Genomic DNA, 14,846 nt, shown 5'->3' on the forward strand with positions numbered 1-14,846 from the left:
GAGGAAACCCACAAATGCGGCCAGCGAGACCCCGCGGAGGCTCCCAGCGAAGCGGCGACAGGCATCGCCTGCGGCCCATGAGCTCCCTGTGCTGGTGAGGGCTGGGGACAGGGCAGCGCAGGCCCCGCGCAGGGCCAGGGATCTCTGGGGGACCAAGTGCCATGTGCCCCAGGGAGGGGGATTTCTGGCAGGGGTGAACAGGAGCCACCAGGCAGCAGGGCTGCCCGTACCCATGCCAGCGCTGAGCAGCGCAGCGATGTGCCGGCAGCGCTGCCTGCTCTGTGCCGGGAACGGCCCCTTGTCCCCTTTCCTGGGGTCTCTGAGTGAGGGCCCCGAGTGGGGTGCAGCAGCATGTCTCACTGCACCATCAGGCACATGGGGGGGGCACACCTGAGCTCTGCAGTGACCGCGAGACACCCATATCAGGGTGATTGGGGCCCCACCCACGCTCCTGTTTGCACACGGCACCGTGCCAGCTGGTGGGACGGGACCAAGGCGGTTGCAGGTTGAGCTTCCCGGGGAGGTTTCTGTGCGCAGCCAGGGATCCTGGCGGGGAGCGGGGAGGTCAGTCAGGAGTGGGCATTTGAGCATCTGCAGCCAAGCATGGTCTGAGGCCCCTCGAGGGCTTGCTGGCTGGGAGACGGTAGCTGGGAGAGGGTGGCTCAGGCCGCGTCTGGCGCTGTCAGAGCGCCGCAGCTCTGTTCAGGAGCATGCTGGGGACCGGGAAAGGGGCTCCCTCCAGCGCGACAGCCTGAGCCCAGCTCTGGCCCTTAGGCATGGTTGATGCCGAGGGTCTCAAAAGAGGGCCTGTTTCTCTTTTTCAGGCTCCAAAGAGGGCCAGGAGGGCCGAACGGCACAGTGACCCAACACAGGCCCAGGCAAGCGGTGCGATCTGTGCCCAGGTATCCCCAAACACATGACCGAGGCCACGGGCTTTGGCAGGACAGGTTTTGTCGGGACTCTGCCACTGGGCCTGGGCTCCCAGGGGTAGTGCAGGCCCGTGCTCGGCTCCTGCTCTTGCTCCAGCCAACAGGCATTAATCACAGCCCGAGGCTGACATCCGGCACAGCTGCAGCCCACGCGGAACAGGAGAGCATCTTTCCTGCTCCCCATCGGGCCTACCGACCCCTTGTCCTTTTCCCCCTCCCCATTGCCTCACGCTGACCCCACTGGTGCCCGTAGTCCCTGCAGGGCTTCGCAGCTTCCCTCGCCTGGACTCCTGACGCAGCCAAGGACTGCCGTCCTCGAGCAGGCCTGAAAATGAGGAGCATGCGAGGCCACTACCAGGCCAAGGAAGATGAGGAGGTGAGAGCCTGCGTGTGGCAGTTGTCGGGCAGCCATGGGCTGCGCCAGACTCCTGGCTTCTCCTCCACCTTTCCCCGAGTCTAGCACACCCCTGCGCTGCTTGTGGGCCGGACACGGCCAGGCTTTGCAGCAAGGGGCGATGTGAGGCCCCTGGCCGGCGCCCGCAGCCAGGGCAGGGCTTGCCCACATGCCATCGTGGTGGTGATGGCGGCCTTGGAGGGACATGGGGAGATTACTGTGGACCCCAGAGCTCATCTCGGCATATGTGACCACAGGAGTCGGCACTCCCCGACCTGGCCCACATCCGTCTGGAGATCACCACGCTGCCAACCTTCATGTGACCACGGCAAGGAGGTGTGTCAAGGCTCACGGGGCTCGCGGGCCGCCCCGCACCCGCTCCCCACCGCTGCTGAGAAAGGGCGTCTGGACGGGGAGCCACTGGGGAGACGAGCACTGGAGGGACAGCTCTTGCTGGCGCTCTGCTCAGCAGTGGGCGCTCCCAGCCCCATAGCGCAGCGTGCAGTGGGAGTGCAGGCAGGAGAGCCTAGATCCCTTGTGTAAAGTCCTGGCAGATGCCGGGGGGCGGGGGTGGTGGCGGGAGGCACCCAAAGAGAGAGCATGCTGCAGAGGGCAGGAGCATCTCGTGTGCTGTAAGAGCCTGCAAAGCGGAGGGGGCAGACGTTGAGCCCCAGCCCCTCGCAGGCAGCCCCAGCTGCCGCTTCTGCTCCAGTTCAGCACAAATGGGCTTCCCCGAGGCTTGTTCTGGGCAGCACTCTGGTAAGAAGTGCTCTGTTGGGAGAGGAACAGCCCTGCTCTAAGCCCGCTAACACTGATGGGAGCGGAGCTCCCCACTGCCACCAAAAGAGCAGGCCTGCAGCCCCAAGGCATCCTTTTTGGAGCAAGATCACAAAGCCAGGAACTTATGTCAGCAGCAAGTTTTGTGAGCTGAACTCTGAAAACCTTGCCTTTAGCTCCAGCAGATGAGCAAGCACCACCAGAAGAGCAAGCCCCCTGCTCAAGCAGGCTCACCGAGAGCAGGTTGCCCAGGATCCTGTGCAGACGGCTTTGGAATAGCTCCAAGGATGGCGACTCCACAAGCTCTCTGGGCAACCTCTTCCAGTGCTCTGTCACCCTCACAGTAAACAAGCTTTTCCTCCTGTTCAGACCGAGCTTCCTCTGTTTCCGTTTGTGCCCGTTGCCTCTCGTCCAGTCACTGGGCACCGCTGACAAGAGTCTGGCCCCATCCCCTTCACAGCCTCCCTTCACGTAGCTCAACGCCTTCATACGTTCTCCCCTCAGCCTTCCCTTCTCCAGGCTGAACAGTCCCAGCTCGCTCAGCCTTTTCCTCCTGTCACTCTACTCCTTTGATCACCTCAGTCCCTTGATCATCTTTGCTGGACTCACTCCGGTAGCTCAAGAGTTCTCCTCTGCTGCAGTGCCCAGACCTGGACACAGCACTCCCGCGGTGCCCTCACCAGGGCTGCGCAGAGGCCAAGGATCACCTCCCTCCGCCTGCTGGCCATGCTCTTCCTAATGCAGCCCAGCACACCATTGGCCTCCTTTGCCACAAGAGCACACTGCTGCCTCGTGGGGAACTTGTTGTCCACCAGGACTGCCAGGTCCTTCTCTGCAGGGCTGCTCTCCAGCACGTCAGCCCCCAGCCTGGACTGGCGCATGCGGTTATTTCTCCCCGGGTGCGGGGCTCTGCGCTTCCCATTACGGAACGCCATGTGCTTCCTCTCTGCCCATCTCTCCTGACTGTCGAGGCCCCTCTGAATGGCAGCACAGCCCTCTGGTGTAAGAGCCCCTGCTCCCAGTTTTGCATCATCAGCAAACTTGCTGAGGGCGCACTCTGTCCCTTCGTGCAGCTCACTGAGGAATAAGTGGAGCAGGACTGGAGACACTACTGATCCCTTGGGCTACACCATGAGCTACAGGCCTCCAGCTAGACTTGGTGCCACTGATCACAGAGCCCCCTGAGCTGCCCCACAAGGTCCCCGTGTGCACAGAGGAGGCGAGATGCAGCCTGGCTGGGACCAAGGAGAACACAGGCACCTTCGTACCTCCAGAGCAGAGTGCGAAGCCAAAGCCAGAGGCTGGTGGGCCACCCTGCAGCACGTGGTGTGGGGCCAGTGTCCCCTGCCCACCATGTCCATCCTCTGCTCCCAGCTGCCATGCCGCCATCCCTCTCTGGTGTGGCCACCCCCGGAGCGCTGTGTGCAGTTCTAGACTTCCCAGCAGAGGAGAGCTATGGAGCTACTGGAGTAAGTCGAGCAAAGGGCTACTAAGACGATGAAGGGACTGGAGCATCTCTCGTCGAAGGAAAGGCTGCGTGAGCTGGCACTCTTCGGCGTGCAGAAGAGAAGACTGAGGGCTAAGCTAATCAATGTGTATAAGTAGCTGGAGGGAGGCTGTAAAGAGGATGGCGTTGGATTCGATGCTCTCCAGAGGTGTCTTCCAACCTCAACCATTCTGTGATTCTGGGATTCCTGATCTCAGCTCTTTCCCTCTTTCATTTCCCAGCTCCTCGGGAGGCAGCAATATGAAACTCTTTTCTTTTCTCAGTAGCACAGCCTACACAGTGCAAGTGCTATCAGAAGGTCATCGAGACGGGATGCTTTTGAGGCTGGGGCAGTGCTGGGAGCCCCTGTGCGCTCCTGCCAGGTGCCCTGCAGCTCCTGGGCTTGGCGCGGCCCCGCTTGCATCACAGTGGGGCAATTCTCGCCCCAGCAACGTGACTGTACCGGGGCTGCAGGCTCAGTCCCTGCGCACTGCTTGGGGCAGCACGAGGGCTCCCGGCTCTCCCCCAGGAGCATGCGCAGGTTTCCCAGTGCCCCCTCGGCACCAGCCATGGAGAGGCGAGGCTGGGTTCAGAAGAGGGTGCCACAGCACCGTCTGGTATGAGGCGCCAGGTGTCCCAGGGCGGTTGGGGTGGGGGGAGGCAGGCCAGGAGCTGAGGCCAGGGCCGGGACAGAGCCCCCATGGCTGGCTGGATGAGGATTGGCCCTCCCCCGCCCCACTGGGCCCCAGGGGGTGGCAGCAGGGGGTGGCGGGGACCAAAGCGGTCCCTCAGCTGCTGTGGCCACAACAGCTGCTCCATCCTGGGTGCCCCTGGCTCAGCACAGAGAGCTCAGCTCTGGCCTGTCCCCTCTCCCCGCAGGGCATCCTTGCCCGTTTCCTCACCCTCCTGGGCACTATGCTGCGGGACTCGTGGCAGCTGTGTGTCAGCCAGCTGAAGGCCAGGGTGGCCAGCCAGTGGCGTTCCGGAGGAGGAAGAGTGAAGGCCACACGTGTGCGGCCGGGTAAGAGCCTCGTGGCCGTACGCCCCCGCGGGCATGGCACAGGATGTGCAGTCAGACCCTGGCATGGTGCTTGGTGTCATGGGCCCGTTTTGGGGTCTGCAGTGCAACAGCACTCCTCCCATAGGGACAACCCTTGCCAGGGGATGCTAGCTGTGGCAGTCGGGCTGACGGCAGCCCCATTGCGTCTTGCAGGAACCATGTGTGACCGCCGCAGGCAGCCACCTGTCCTCAATCTGAGCCCTGCTCCCCGCTGGAGGAAGCTGGGCGGCTCCTTGCTGGAGCAGGTCATTGCCACCTCGGTGAGTTCCCAGCCTGCTTTGGGCTGCGGGAGCCTCCCAGCACCCCCATCACTGATGCTGGCTTGCTGGGTTTCCCACAGACGTTGACTCAAGTTCCCAGTGAAAGACGACGGCAGACGCAGCAGGCTTTGGGCATCCTGTGGCGACGTCCCCCGGACACGCATGTTCCCTGTGAGGTAGGAGAAAAGGCTGTTGCGTACCCTTCTTTCTCCCTCCTTGTCTCCCCAGCACCTGCCGGCCTCTGTTTCCCCTTGTGGTACACAGCACTGGCCCCCAGGCAGCTTGGGGGCCAGGTCAGAGGAGGGTCGGTCTTGAGGCTCTCCAAGCAGCAGGGCTTGAGCTGAAGTCGCCAGTCAAAGTGCAGCACTGGAGCAGGGCTCCCCGGGTTGTGCCCAGGGAGGACGAAGCGGCGGCGCTGTGCTATGGGACAGGCTGGGGCTGCTGGGGGTGTAAGAGCACAAAAACTGACCGAGGACAGAGGCTCGCTCGGGAGCTTGGAGGGAGCCCCGTCCCCCTTTGCTGAAGGCCGTGGACCGCATGTCATTGCAGTCCCTGACGAAGAGCAGCCGGGCACCGAAGCCCCCCAGGACAGCAGCCCCACGGGGATACCTGGGGAACACCACGCTGTCGCTCCCTGACGTGCCAGCACGTCCGGTCTGCGTAAGAGGAGTGGTCAGGGGCCAAGAGTCGCACCTGCGTGTCCCCACGGTACCAAGGAAGGGCTTGGGAAGCAGGGGGATGGGCAGCACTGGGGGCCCTGCAGCCCCCCCGGGCGGGGGGGGTGAGTCGGGGGCAATGTGGGGTGGGAGCTGCAGTGCTAGGTGCTGCTGAAGTGAGGGGGTTTCTCATGGGTCTGGGCTCACTGCTGGAGCTCGACTGGGATGTTTCAGGGCTGGAGGGAAGAGTGGTGTAGGCTGGGGTGTTTCAGGGCCAGAGCTAAGGGCCGGGCTAGATGGGGTTGCTTGGGGCAAACCCCGAGTCACGCTGGGCCAACGCTCCCTGCGTTGGGAGCGTGTGCCCTGGGCCATCGACTGCAACAGCCCTGCCAGGAGCCCGGGGCCCTGCTGGGGCACCTGGGGCCCCGAGCCAGACACCTGCCCTCCCCTGCAGCTCCGCACGGACACTGCACCAGTGATGGCCCTGGGTTTGAGCACCCTGAGCTGCCAGACCCGCCGCATCCGCCAGTGCCTGGAGCAGCTTTCAAGCTCACCAGAGGTGAAGCGGGTGCCCCTTCTGCATCAGGCGGGTGGGCAACACTGCATGGAGGGGACAGGGCAAGGGTACAGCAGCCCAGTCTGGCACCCTGACGCATTGGGGCAAGCAGGAAGGGAACGGGAGCAGTTTGCAGCAAGCTGTCATGGAATTTGGGATCTTGGGGTTATTCCCTTGGGGTTTTCCTGCCTTGGGGCTATTCCCTTGGGGTAGGATCGGTGCCTGCACCCTAGAAGCCAGGCACCCGTCTCCAGAGGGCCGACGAAGGCTGGATCTGACCCACAGTACTGACAATTTTATCCTTTTTCAGACTCTGAAAATGTGCAAGATGCTGCTGCCAGCCCACAAACCAAGCCTGAGCAGTGTAAGCGCCACTCACAGCCCTCCCGCTTCCTTACCCATTGCTGCTGCCTTGCGATGCAGGGCTTGGCCAGGTCCATGCAGACAGGCTGATTAGCCCCTTTGCAGCATGAGGTGGGGAGGGCACAGCTGCAGCAGGCCCTGTTGCACTGGCTGTCCCAAGGTGGCCGGGGGGGGGGCAATCACCTTGCCACACGCTCGAGTGGAGCACCCGAGCACGCGCAGGAAGCAGAGGTTTCCTGCTGGTCTCTCCATGCTCGGAGAGCTGAGCATCCCGCTGATCATCCTGGGGCTGCTGCAGGAGGTGCTGCGCTGGGACCCCATGTCAGGGCTCGGACTCACAGCAGGATCCGTGTGCCTGGGACAACTGTCCTGCCTGCTGGGCTTGTCCCACCCCCATGGTGCTGGAGGGGATGCGCCCACACCTTCCCCTTGCTGTGCAGACGAAGCTCCTTACTGATCCGCGTTGCCTGGCTTCGCGCCTTGTGGAGAGGAAACCCACAAATGCGGCCAGCGAGACCCCGCGGAGGCTCCCAGCGAAGCGGCGACAGGCATCGCCTGCGGCCCATGAGCTCCCTGTGCTGGTGAGGGCTGGGGACAGGGCAGCGCAGGCCCCGCGCAGGGCCAGGGATCTCTGGGGGACCAAGTGCCATGTGCCCCAGGGAGGGGGATTTCTGGCAGGGGTGAACAGGAGCCACCAGGCAGCAGGGCTGCCCGTACCCATGCCAGCGCTGAGCAGCGCAGCGATGTGCCGGCAGCGCTGCCTGCTCTGTGCCGGGAACGGCCCCTTGTCCCCTTTCCTGGGGTCTCTGAGTGAGGGCCCCGAGTGGGGTGCAGCAGCATGTCTCACTGCACCATCAGGCACATGGGGGGGGCACACCTGAGCTCTGCAGTGACCGCGAGACACCCATATCAGGGTGATTGGGGCCCCACCCACGCTCCTGTTTGCACACGGCACCGTGCCAGCTGGTGGGACGGGACCAAGGCGGTTGCAGGTTGAGCTTCCCGGGGAGGTTTCTGTGCGCAGCCAGGGATCCTGGCGGGGAGCGGGGAGGTCAGTCAGGAGTGGGCATTTGAGCATCTGCAGCCAAGCATGGTCTGAGGCCCCTCGAGGGCTTGCTGGCTGGGAGACGGTAGCTGGGAGAGGGTGGCTCAGGCCGCGTCTGGCGCTGTCAGAGCGCCGCAGCTCTGTTCAGGAGCATGCTGGGGACCGGGAAAGGGGCTCCCTCCAGCGCGACAGCCTGAGCCCAGCTCTGGCCCTTAGGCATGGTTGATGCCGAGGGTCTCAAAAGAGGGCCTGTTTCTCTTTTTCAGGCTCCAAAGAGGGCCAGGAGGGCCGAACGGCACACTGACCCAACACAGGCCCAGGCAAGCGGTGCGATCTGTGCCCAGGTATCCCCAAACACATGACCGAGGCCACGGGCTTTGGCAGGACAGGTTTTGTCGGGACTCTGCCACTGGGCCTGGGCTCCCAGGGGTAGTGCAGGCCCGTGCTCGGCTCCTGCTCTTGCTCCAGCCAACAGGCATTAATCACAGCCCGAGGCTGACATCCGGCACAGCTGCAGCCCACGCGGAACAGGAGAGCATCTTTCCTGCTCCCCATCGGGCCTACCGACCCCTTGTCCTTTTCCCCCTCCCCATTGCCTCACGCTGACCCCACTGGTGCCCGTAGTCCCTGCAGGGCTTCGCAGCTTCCCTCGCCTGGACTCCTGACGCAGCCAAGGACTGCCGTCCTCGAGCAGGCCTGAAAATGAGGAGCATGCGAGGCCACTACCAGGCCAAGGAAGATGAGGAGGTGAGAGCCTGCGTGTGGCAGTTGTCGGGCAGCCATGGGCTGCGCCAGACTCCTGGCTTCTCCTCCACCTTTCCCCGAGTCTAGCACACCCCTGCGCTGCTTGTGGGCCGGACACGGCCAGGCTTTGCAGCAAGGGGCGATGTGAGGCCCCTGGCCGGCGCCCGCAGCCAGGGCAGGGCTTGCCCACATGCCATCGTGGTGGTGATGGCGGCCTTGGAGGGACATGGGGAGATTACTGTGGACCCCAGAGCTCATCTCGGCATATGTGACCACAGGAGTCGGCACTCCCCGACCTGGCCCACATCCGTCTGGAGATCACCACGCTGCCAACCTTCATGTGACCACGGCAAGGAGGTGTGTCAAGGCTCACGGGGCTCGCGGGCCGCCCTGCACCCGCTCCCCACCGCTGCTGAGAAAGGGCGTCTGGACGGGGAGCCACTGGGGAGACGAGCACTGGAGGGACAGCTCTTGCTGGCGCTCTGCTCAGCAGTGGGCGCTCCCAGCCCCATAGCGCAGCGTGCAGTGGGAGTGCAGGCAGGAGAGCCTAGATCCCTTGTGTAAAGTCCTGGCAGATGCCGGGGGGCGGGGGTGGCGGCGGGAGGCACCCAAAGAGAGAGCATGCTGCAGAGGGCAGGAGCATCTCGTGTGCTGTAAGAGCCTGCAAAGCGGAGGGGGCAGACGTTGAGCCCCAGCCCCTCGCAGGCAGCCCCAGCTGCCGCTTCTGCTCCAGCTCAGCACAAATGGGCTTCCCCGAGGCTTGTTCTGGGCAGCACTCTGGTAAGAAGTGCTCTGTTGGGAGAGGAACAGCCCTGCTCTAAGCCCGCTAACACTGATGGGAGCGGAGCTCCCCACTGCCACCAAAAGAGCAGGCCTGCAGCCCCAAGGCATCCTTTTTGGAGCAAGATCACAAAGCCAGGAACTTATGTCAGCAGCAAGTTTTGTGAGCTGAACTCTGAAAACCTTGCCTTTAGCTCCAGCAGATGAGCAAGCACCACCAGAAGAGCAAGCCCCCTGCTCAAGCAGGCTCACCGAGAGCAGGTTGCCCAGGATCCTGTGCAGACGGCTTTGGAATAGCTCCAAGGATGGCGACTCCACAGGCTCTCTGGGCAACCTCTTCCAGTGCTCTGTCACCCTCACAGTAAACGAGCTTTTCCTCCTGTTCAGACCGAGCTTCCTCTGTTTCCGTTTGTGCCCGTTGCCTCTCGTCCAGTCACTGGGCACCGCTGACAAGAGTCTGGCCCCATCCCCTTCACAGCCTCCCTTCACGTAGCTCAACGCCTTCATACGTTCTCCCCTCAGCCTTCCCTTCTCCAGGCTGAACAGTCCCAGCTCGCTCAGCCTTTTCCTCCTGTCACTCTACTCCTTTGATCACCTCAGTCCCTTGATCATCTTTGCTGGACTCACTCCAGTAGCTCCAGAGTTCCCCTCTGCTGCGGTGCCCAGACCTGGACACAGCACTCCCGCGGTGCCCTCACCAGGGCTGCGCAGAGGCCAAGGATCACCTCCCTCCGCCTGCTGGCCATGCTCTTCCTAATGCAGCCCAGCACACCATTGGCCTCCTTTGCCACAAGAGCACACTGCTGCCTCGTGGGGAACTTGTTGTCCACCAGGACTGCCAGGTCCTTCTCTGCAGGGCTGCTCTCCAGCACGTCAGCCCCCAGCCTGGACTGGCGCATGCGGTTATTTCTCCCCGGGTGCGGGGCTCTGCGCTTCCCATTACGGAACGCCATGTGCTTCCTCTCTGCCCATCTCTCCTGACTGTCGAGGCCCCTCTGAATGGCAGCACAGCCCTCTGGTGTAAGAGCCCCTGCTCCCAGTTTTGCATCATCAGCAAACTTGCTGAGGGCGCACTCTGTCCCTTCGTGCAGCTCACTGAGGAATAAGTGGAGCAGGACTGGAGACACTACTGATCCCTTGGGCTACACCATGAGCTACAGGCCTCCAGCTAGACTTGGTGCCACTGATCACAGAGCCCCCTGAGCTGCCCCACAAGGTCCCCGTGTGCACAGAGGAGGCGAGATGCAGCCTGGCTGGGACCAAGGAGAACACAGGCACCTTCGTACCTCCAGAGCAGAGTGCGAAGCCAAAGCCAGAGGCTGGTGGGCCACCCTGCAGCACGTGGTGTGGGGCCAGTGTCCCCTGCCCACCATGTCCATCCTCTGCTCCCAGCTGCCATGCCGCCATCCCTCTCTGGTGTGGCCACCCCCGGAGCGCTGTGTGCAGTTCTAGACTTCCCAGCAGAGGAGAGCTATGGAGCTACTGGAGTAAGTCGAGCAAAGGGCTACTAAGACGATGAAGGGACTGGAGCATCTCTCGTCGAAGGAAAGGCTGCGTGAGCTGGCACTCTTCGGCGTGCAGAAGAGAAGACTGAGGGCTAAGCTAATCAATGTGTATAAGTAGCTGGAGGGAGGCTGTAAAGAGGATGGCGTTGGATTCGATGCTCTCCAGAGGTGTCTTCCAACCTCAACCATTCTGTGATTCTGGGATTCCTGATCTCAGCTCTTTCCCTCTTTCATTTCCCAGCTCCTCGGGAGGCAGCAATATGAAACTCTTTTCTTTTCTCAGTAGCACAGCCTACACAGTGCAAGTGCTATCAGAAGGTCATCGAGACGGGATGCTTTTGAGGCTGGGGCAGTGCTGGGAGCCCCTGTGCGCTCCTGCCAGGTGCCCTGCAGCTCCTGGGCTTGGCGCGGCCCCGCTTGCATCACAGTGCGGCAATTCTCGCCCCAGCAACGTGACTGTACCGGGGCTGCAGGCTCAGTCCCTGCGCACTGCTTGGGGCAGCACGAGGGCTCCCGGCTCTCCCCCAGGAGCATGCGCAGGTTTCCCAGTGCCCCCTCGGCACCAGCCATGGAGAGGCGAGGCTGGGTTCAGAAGAGGGTGCCACAGCACCGTCTGGTATGAGGCGCCAGGTGTCCCAGGGCGGTTGGGGTGGGGGGAGGCAGGCCAGGAGCTGAGGCCAGGGCCGGGACAGAGCCCCCATGGCTGGCTGGATGAGGATTGGCCCTCCCCCGCCCCACTGGGCCCCAGGGGGTGGCAGCAGGGGGTGGCGGGGACCAAAGCGGTCCCTCAGCTGCTGTGGCCACAACAGCTGCTCCATCCTGGGTGCCCCTGGCTCAGCACAGAGAGCTCAGCTCTGGCCTGTCCCCTCTCCCCGCAGGGCATCCTTGCCCGTTTCCTCACCCTCCTGGGCACTATGCTGCGGGACTCGTGGCAGCTGTGTGTCAGCCAGCTGAAGGCCAGGGTGGCCAGCCAGTGGCGTTCCGGAGGAGGAAGAGTGAAGGCCACACGTGTGCGGCCGGGTAAGAGCCTCGTGGCCGTACGCCCCCGCGGGCATGGCACAGGATGTGCAGTCAGACCCTGGCATGGTGCTTGGTGTCATGGGCCCGTTTTGGGGTCTGCAGTGCAACAGCACTCCTCCCATAGGGACAACCCTTGCCAGGGGATGCTAGCTGTGGCAGTCGGGCTGACGGCAGCCCCATTGCGTCTTGCAGGAACCATGTGTGACCGCCGCAGGCAGCCACCTGTCCTCAATCTGAGCCCTGCTCCCCGCTGGAGGAAGCTGGGCGGCTCCTTGCTGGAGCAGGTCATTGCCACCTCGGTGAGTTCCCAGCCTGCTTTGGGCTGCGGGAGCCTCCCAGCACCCCCATCACTGATGCTGGCTTGCTGGGTTTCCCACAGACGTTGACTCAAGTTCCCAGTGAAAGACGACGGCAGACGCAGCAGGCTTTGGGCATCCTGTGGCGACGTCCCCCGGACACGCATGTTCCCTGTGAGGTAGGAGAAAAGGCTGTTGCGTACCCTTCTTTCTCCCTCCTTGTCTCCCCAGCACCTGCCGGCCTCTGTTTCCCCTTGTGGTACACAGCACTGGCCCCCAGGCAGCTTGGGGGCCAGGTCAGAGGAGGGTCGGTCTTGAGGCTCTCCAAGCAGCAGGGCTTGAGCTGAAGTCGCCAGTCAAAGTGCAGCACTGGAGCAGGGCTCCCCGGGTTGTGCCCAGGGAGGACGAAGCGGCGGCGCTGTGCTATGGGACAGGCTGGGGCTGCTGGGGGTGTAAGAGCACAAAAACTGACCGAGGACAGAGGCTCGCTCGGGAGCTTGGAGGGAGCCCCGTCCCCCTTTGCTGAAGGCCGTGGACCGCATGTCATTGCAGTCCCTGACGAAGAGCAGCCGGGCACCGAAGCCCCCCAGGACAGCAGCCCCACGGGGATACCTGGGGAACACCACGCTGTCGCTCCCTGACGTGCCAGCACGTCCGGTCTGCGTAAGAGGAGTGGTCAGGGGCCAAGAGTCGCACCTGCGTGTCCCCACGGTACCAAGGAAGGGCTTGGGAAGCAGGGGGATGGGCAGCACTGGGGGCCCTGCAGCCCCCCCGGGCGGGGGGGGTGAGTCGGGGGCAATGTGGGGTGGGAGCTGCAGTGCTAGGTGCTGCTGAAGTGAGGGGGTTTCTCATGGGTCTGGGCTCACTGCTGGAGCTCGACTGGGATGTTTCAGGGCTGGAGGGAAGAGTGGTGTAGGCTGGGGTGTTTCAGGGCCAGAGCTAAGGGCTGGGCTAGATGGGGTTGCTTGGGGCAAACCCCGAGTCACGCTGGGCCAACGCTCCCTGCGTTGGGAGCGTGTGCCCTGGGCCATCGACTGCAACAGCCCTGCCAGGAGCCCGGGGCCCTGCTGGGGCACCTGGGGCCCCGAGCCAGACACCTGCCCTCCCCTGCAGCTCCGCACGGACACTGCACCAGTGATGGCCCTGGGTTTGAGCACCCTGAGCTGCCAGACCCGCCGCATCCGCCAGTGCCTGGAGCAGCTTTCAAGCTCACCAGAGGTGAAGCGGGTGCCCCTTCTGCATCAGGCGGGTGGGCAACACTGCATGGAGGGGACAGGGCAAGGGTACAGCAGCCCAGTCTGGCACCCTGACGCATTGGGGCAAGCAGGAAGGGAACGGGAGCAGTTTGCAGCAAGCTGTCATGGAATTTGGGATCTTGGGGTTATTCCCTTGGGGTTTTCCTGCCTTGGGGCTATTCCCTTGGGGTAGGATCGGTGCCTGCACCCTAGAAGCCAGGCACCCATCTCCAGAGGGCCGACGAAGGCTGGATCTGACCCACAGTACTGACAATTTTATCCTTTTTCAGACTCTGAAAATGTGCAAGATGCTGCTGCCAGCCCACAAACCAAGCCTGAGCAGTGTAAGCGCCACTCACAGCCCTCCCGCTTCCTTACCCATTGCTGCTGCCTTGCGATGCAGGGCTTGGCCAGGTCCATGCAGACAGGCTGATTAGCCCCTTTGCAGCATGAGGTGGGGAGGGCACAGCTGCAGCAGGCCCTGTTGCGCTGGCTGTCCCAAGGTGGCCGGGGGGGCAATCACCTTGCCACACGCTCGAGTGGAGCACCCGAGCACGCGCAGGAAGCAGAGGTTTCCTGCTGGTCTCTCCATGCTCGGAGAGCTGAGCATCCCGCTGATCATCCTGGGGCTGCTGCAGGAGGTGCTGCGCTGGGACCCCATGTCAGGGCTCGGACTCACAGCAGGATCCGTGTGCCTGGGACAACTGTCCTGCCTGCTGGGCTTGTCCCACCCCCATGGTGCTGGAGGGGATGCGCCCACGCCTTCCCCTTGCTGTGCAGACGAAGCTCCTTACTGATCCGCGTTGCCTGGCTTCGCGCCTTGTGGAGAGGAAACCCACAAATGCGGCCAGCGAGACCCCGCGGAGGCTCCCAGCGAAGCGGCGACAGGCATCGCCTGCGGCCCATGAGCTCCCTGTGCTGGTGAGGGCTGGGGACAGGGCAGCGCAGGCCCCGCGCAGGGCCAGGGATCTCTGGGGGACCAAGTGCCATGTGCCCCAGGGAGGGGGATTTCTGGCAGGGGTGAACAGGAGCCACCAGGCAGCAGGGCTGCCCGTACCCATGCCAGCGCTGAGCAGCGCAGCGATGTGCCGGCAGCGCTGCCTGCTCTGTGCCGGGAACGGCCCCTTGTCCCCTTTCCTGGGGTCTCTGAGTGAGGGCCCCGAGTGGGGTGCAGCAGCATGTCTCACTGCACCATCAGGCACATGGGGGGGGCACACCTGAGCTCTGCAGTGACCGCGAGACACCCATATCAGGGTGATTGGGGCCCCACCCACGCTCCTGTTTGCACACGGCACCGTGCCAGCTGGTGGGACGGGACCAAGGCGGTTGCAGGTTGAGCTTCCCGGGGAGGTTTCTGTGCGCAGCCAGGGATCCTGGCGGGGAGCGGGGAGGTCAGTCAGGAGTGGGCATTTGAGCATCTGCAGCCAAGCATGGTCTGAGGCCCCTCGAGGGCTTGCTGGCTGGGAGACGGTAGCTGGGAGAGGGTGGCTCAGGCCGCGTCTGGCGCTGTCAGAGCGCCGCAGCTCTGTTCAGGAGCATGCTGGGGACCGGGAAAGGGGCTCCCTCCAGCGCGACAGCCTGAGCCCAGCTCTGGCCCTTAGGCATGGTTGATGCCGAGGGTCTCAAAAGAGGGCCTGTTTCTCTTTTTCAGGCTCCAAAGAGGGCCAGGAGGGCCGAACGGCACACTGACCCAACACAGGCCCAGGCAAGCGGTGCGATCTGTGCCCAGGTATCCCCAAA

The sequence above is a fragment of the Apteryx mantelli genome, chromosome 3, assembly GCF_036417845.1.
Source record: "Apteryx mantelli isolate bAptMan1 chromosome 3, bAptMan1.hap1, whole genome shotgun sequence".
NCBI classification, from domain to species: Eukaryota; Metazoa; Chordata; class Aves; order Apterygiformes; family Apterygidae; genus Apteryx; species Apteryx mantelli.